Genomic DNA, 5,780 nt, shown 5'->3' with positions numbered 1-5,780 from the left:
GAGAGCTGTGTGGACTTCAGACTCTTGGAGATCAAATTGAATATCAAATGACCCAGTCTGCTTATTAAAGGGGTGAATTTTAAAACCCTTTTCTGTAATTCAGACTATCATGGATTGGACCTGGTAAACGACAGTAAGTGGTGTGTGTGTGTATGTGTGTGTGTTTAGTGCGTGTGTGTGTGTGTGTGTGTGTCTGTATTTCTGTTATGTGGCAAATGTGTATCTGCCTCTGCTTGTGCCTATTTGTGTGTTATGTGCACGTGTGCATTTGCCTCTGTGTGCCTGCTTGTGTGTTATGTGCACGTGTGTATATGCCTCTGTATGTGTATCTGCATGGGTGTTAGGTGTTATGTGCATGTGTGTATTTGCCTCTGTGTGTTTGTGCACATGTGTATTTGCCTCTGTGTTACGTGCATGTGTGTATTTGTCTCTGTGCATGTCCCTGCTTGTGTGTTAGGTGTTACGTGCACGTGTGTATATGCCTCTGTGGGTCCCTGCATGTGTGTTAGGTGATATGTGTATGTGTGTATTTGCCTCTGTGTGTTATGTGCATGTGTGTATTTGCCTCTGTGCGTGTCCCTGCTTGTGTGTTATGTGTTATGTGCACGTGTGTGTATGCCTCTGTGTGTGTGTCTGCATGTGTGTTATATGTTATGTGCATGTGTGTGTATGCCTCTGTGTGTGTATCTGCTTGTGTGTTAGATGTTATGTGCATGTGTGTGTATGCCTCTGTGTGTGTGTCTGCTTGTGTGTTATGTGTTATGTGCATGTGTGTATATGCCTCTGTGTGTGTATCTGCTTGTGTGTTAGGTGTTATCTGCACGTGTGTATATGCCTCTGTGTGTGTGTCTGCTTGTGTGTTATGTGTTATGTGCATGCGTGTATATGCCTCTGTGTGTGTATCTGCTTGTGTGTGCTCACACACTATTCGTTTAACCAGGTTCTCAACCTTAGATTCTTACGAAGGTCCCCTGTGGAGGTTTTGGGAAACACCCTGCTGGTCCGAATTCTGCACACACTGAACGCTCAGGACGCCTGGGAGCCGGTGGATGGGATCGGGTGGGGCTTGAGCCAGGTGTTTACTAACTCCCAGGGTACCGAGGGTGGTCTCCCAAGCAACTCCCATCAGGCCCTGTGACAAAGGCCCTGTGACAAAGCCTCAAGGGGCAGGCAGGGGCGGGCCCTTCTACTGTGGGGCTGGGGAGTGACCACCTGCATTTGTAGGCAGAATCACCTTGAGAGATGTCCACACTCATAATTCACTCATCGTCTAAGGCTGCGTTGGAACAAGAGCACAGCTGAGCAGCCGAGACAGACTGTGTGGTCTGCGAGGTGGAAAGTACTTGCTCTCTGATCGTTTAGGAACAGGCCTGCTCCCCTGCCCAGGACATCTGTGTCCTGCAGAAGCTACAGGTCAGCTCTAACTCACGCCTCAGGTGCCGAGAGTCTCAGGGAGGAGCCTCCAGGACCCCAGGAGGGGAAACTTTTGCAAAGAAAAGTAACCATATTTTCTACAAAAAGGGTTATACAATATGATTTAATTATTCCAAGCCTGTGGTAAAGCCCACATTCTCCACACATTCTGGTGCTTTCAGCCCATTCCAATGAGAGGGTGTTTATTTTGACAAATGCAGTATCTTATTGAAAACTGTTAAAAAATTAACATTAAATTTAAATATGAAAAGTGATTGTTGCATGTGACTAGTACATTCCACACTATTTGAACTCTTAAGAGTCTCCTTTCTTTCCAAATACATTTTCCATCGAAAATGTGAACACAGTGTTAAGTCTTTACAAAATGGTTTAAAAAATATTTTAAAAAGTCCATTCTTGCGTACAGTTTGGCCGCAGAGCAAAATGAAACCCCATCCAAGTGAAATGTTTTACCATGTTCAGTTCCATCATGAAAAGCTGGCAAAGTCAATGGGATGGGGAGGGGGTGGCAATCACATTTGGTTTAATTTATGACGAGAAATCCAATCCAATGCATTTTTAAATTCAGGAAATACTAAAATGTAGACTGTGAAGGCCAACTCCATGTGAACTGCACAGCCCATAATAGTTGGCTGATTTAAAACCTGAGTAATATGAACTACCCAACTAATGAGACTTGAAAAACCAGTACAATTAATAAAAGTAAATGTAATAGTTAGAAATGTATTGAAATAAAAAGGGAGCGCTAAAAGTAAGTATTCTCAGCAAGCTGCAAACGCGCTCCTGAGCAGGGCACACCCTGCTGGAGGCCCCTGAGTCCTTAGGGAGAAGGGCTGTGGCCTCCCGACAGGGACCCTGGCAGCCTCGCAGGGGAGGATTTTGTTCATCGGTCCCCTTCTCTCCGATTGTTTGCAAGCGAGGACTAAAGGAGAAATCCTCGTGACTTCTGTGGTCTAAATTAGAGTCACACAGACTCTGTGCTGAGACCAGGAAACCTGCTCTTTCCCTATGGGTTTCAACCACGCTTCTCTGACTGGGGTCTGGGTGAGGAGCGCCTTGGTCAGGCCCTGGAGCAGGGAGAGGGGTTTGTGTTGCTGTCTCGGCTCAGGCTCCAGCAGTGCCTCTGGGGCATGTCCTGAGTTCCCAGATGCCGTCCTGGCTCTCCCAGGCCGGGTGGACTCTGGTTTTGCACGTCACAGAATCTTTGGGGGCGTCCACAGCCCTTTGCGCTTGAGGCTGGTCTGACAGGCCTGGCAAGGGCAGAATCACACCAAGTTCATGCGGCAGCCCCAGTCACCTGCTTGCCCCATCTACAGACTTGATAACCGAGGGCCCGGTGGTCTCCTCCCAGGTTATCTGCTCGAGCCCCAGGCAATGTCAGGCTGCCTGCTGCTCATGGTGTGGTCCCTGGGAGGCCACGTCTCTTCACCTGGAACCCACCAAATTGGCACGTGCATTTCAACAAGGTCCACCTTCCACGTCTGAAACTCCCCCATCAGACTCCCCTGCTGGCTCCTTCTGCATCAGCCCTCGGAGGCAGTCACTCCCAACCCCCAAAGCCTCCTGCACACCCCGTGACCCTCAGAGTCAGAAACACCTCTCCACATGGTGACCACTGACTCCCACCTGCCCACGGCACCTGCCATATGTTTGTCTCGCCGGCCAAGCAGGCGGGGCTCAAAGGATCTCCCGTCGCCTGCCCTCCTGGAGAGGCATCTAGCCACAGCTGTGGTCACTCGTGTTCTCACAGTCGTCTTGGATTCCAGAGGCAATGGGATGGCTTTTAGTGTCAGAACCCAGAATTTCCAGTCCGATCAGGTTGAGAAATGAAGTGTATTAGATATTTTAAAAAATTAACAATTTTATTTTTTCTCAGCGTAACATTTAAGTGATCTAGAAGTTTACCAAGTAAAAGTGAGAGCCAATCCTCACACCCTCCAGCAGATACCAGGTTCCCCAGAAGTGGCCTCCAGTAACTGTTCTGTGTGCACTTTTTTTTTTTTGTTCGAGTCTCTCTCTGTTGCCCAGGCTGAAATGCAGCGGCACAATCTTGGCTCACTGCAGCCTCCGCCTCCTGGGTTCAAGTGATTTCGGCTAATTTTTGTATTTTTAGTAGAGACAGGGCTTTACCATGTTGGCCAGGCTGGTCTCAAACTCCTGACCTCAGGTGATCCGCCTGTCTCGGCCTCCCACAGTACTGGGATGACAGGCGTGAGCCCCCGTGCCCGGCCCCTGTGTGCACCTCTCTGTGTATGTGCTTGTGCATGTGAAAATCTATTTTTAAGTATGAATGGGCTCTGACTGTTCTGGAGCTCACGTGTTTACCGTCTCAACGTGCCTCTCACAGCGGCAGGCACAGTTGTTTTGTCCTGTTAAATGGCTGCCTGACCCGCCATCATACGGACGCAGCAACGTTGGTGGAGCTTTCTCTATTCATGGCCAGGGTTCGGCACAGCAGGCGAGGGGAGCCGGGGCCACTGCGCACAGTGGAGGAGGCAGAAGCAGGGGCAGGGGTGCTGCTGCAGCCCAGGGATCACTGTCAGAGGCTGGACACAGGCAGGGCTGGCCCTGCTGGTGATAGTGGCTCCTGCGCAGAGGTCTGTCCCCGTAGAGGGCTGTAAACTAAGGAGAGAAGAGGACTGGCCTCACGCGTATTTTCCGAGCAACCTTCTCCCTGTAGAGGGTGTCTAAAAGCAGTGCCTGGTTTCCTTATCCGTTCACCACACTGACCATCTCCGCATGGCAGGTGGCGTGTGCAGCCGACCGTCAGCTCTACCCAAGCTTTCGTGACTGCCCCCCACTCCTGACAGTCAGCACATGAGGTGTGTGGGCATGGAGTGGTACAGATTTCCAACTGACCGGTTCCCTATCAGGGAGACAGGCTCTGATCGGGATTTGGCTGGACCCAGGACAAGGAAATGTGAGTGGTCACAAACCAGGGTCACACCCTGGCCTGGCAAGGTCGGCAAAGCCAGCCAGTGGCCGTGCCCAAAAGATGAGGACAGTTTAAGGCTCAAATATAGACTTGAAGCCAGAGATTTTCAGTCCTAGGTGTGACTGTCTGCCTCCTCTCCCTGGAAGCCACACTGAGGACCCCACACAGACCCTCAGGAAGCACCCGCTGCTGGATTTGGGGTTTCTTCTTGCAGTAAAACCTCCCCGCAGATTCAGAGAGCGAGCAGCAGTGGCACCGGTGTCTCCAGACCTGGCAGCTCATAGCCTTTTCTTCCTGTCCCTGGGTTTAAAATTGAGTTTGCAGCCAGGCAGGCAGCAGCCGTTTCTCGGGTGCGTTTTGTTGTATGAAATTGACCTGGATATCTTGTTCTGGACTCCCAGATCGACCCCTCAGAAGAGCTGCCTGCCGTCCTCCCGTTTCCTCATCCTTTCTCTCTGACTGTAGATACCTCTCTGGACACAGAGGGTGGCCGGGACCAGCTCTGCACAGCATGTGGTGGCCTTGTGTGTCATGCGTTTGGAGAAAAGGCTCTTTCTCCCTGGGGTCTCCAGGCATTCCCCAAATCCTATTACCGTTTGAGAGTCTGAACCTGGAGTCCTGTTGGCCTGAGAATCTCCACTGCAGTCTGAGAGTTACAAGCCACTGAGAGCTGTGAAATGAGGGCCTAACTCTCTGCGTCCTGCTCCAGGGCAAATGGACGGAGACCACACCCCTGAGTGCTGCTGGGTGGCCTGAGAGACACGAGCAGAACACGCCCCTCTCTGCTGGAGGCTGTGTCATTCAGGAAGCGACCTTTATTTCTTTGGGTTCACCTGCAGCCTCCTGTCCAGCCGGAGGATGGTGAGCTGGAGAACGGGTCAGCCGCAAGGCCCCGCGTGTCCATAGAGGGCAGTCTTGGTTTACTGAACGGTACTACACTCCAAATTGCATTTGTTCTCACTTAGTAGAAAAATATGCTATAAATTTGCCATTACAACACAATCAACATGTCTTTTTTATGAAGAATGTCATACAGCCAATTATTTGTGTTTCTGTTACAGCTGTGTGCTGTTGCTTTAGAACAAACAACACTCCCTTTCTGCCGCAGAAAGAGCATATGTTGGTTTGAAATGAAACCTAGTAGCGAAAAGTTGAACGCTGCTGGATGGCGAGAAAACCCTGAGCGCGCTGGGTCTTGATAGAAGACAGTGGGGAGGCAGACGCGTCGTGGCCTCTTCTTCCCTGACAGTAGAGTAAGCGAAGCCACCGTCTGTGAGAGGAGGAATGGGGCAGACAGGCTCCCTGTCCACACTCGCCGTCTGTGAGAGGAGGAATCCGGGCAGACAGGCTCCATGTCCACACTCGCCGTCTGTGAGAGGAGGGATCCGGGCAGACAGGCTCCATGTCCACA

Source organism: Mandrillus leucophaeus, unplaced genomic scaffold (genome assembly GCF_000951045.1).
Source record: "Mandrillus leucophaeus isolate KB7577 unplaced genomic scaffold, Mleu.le_1.0 Scaffold89, whole genome shotgun sequence".
NCBI classification, from domain to species: Eukaryota; Metazoa; Chordata; class Mammalia; order Primates; family Cercopithecidae; genus Mandrillus; species Mandrillus leucophaeus.
Note: the sequence above shows the minus strand (reverse complement) of the source record.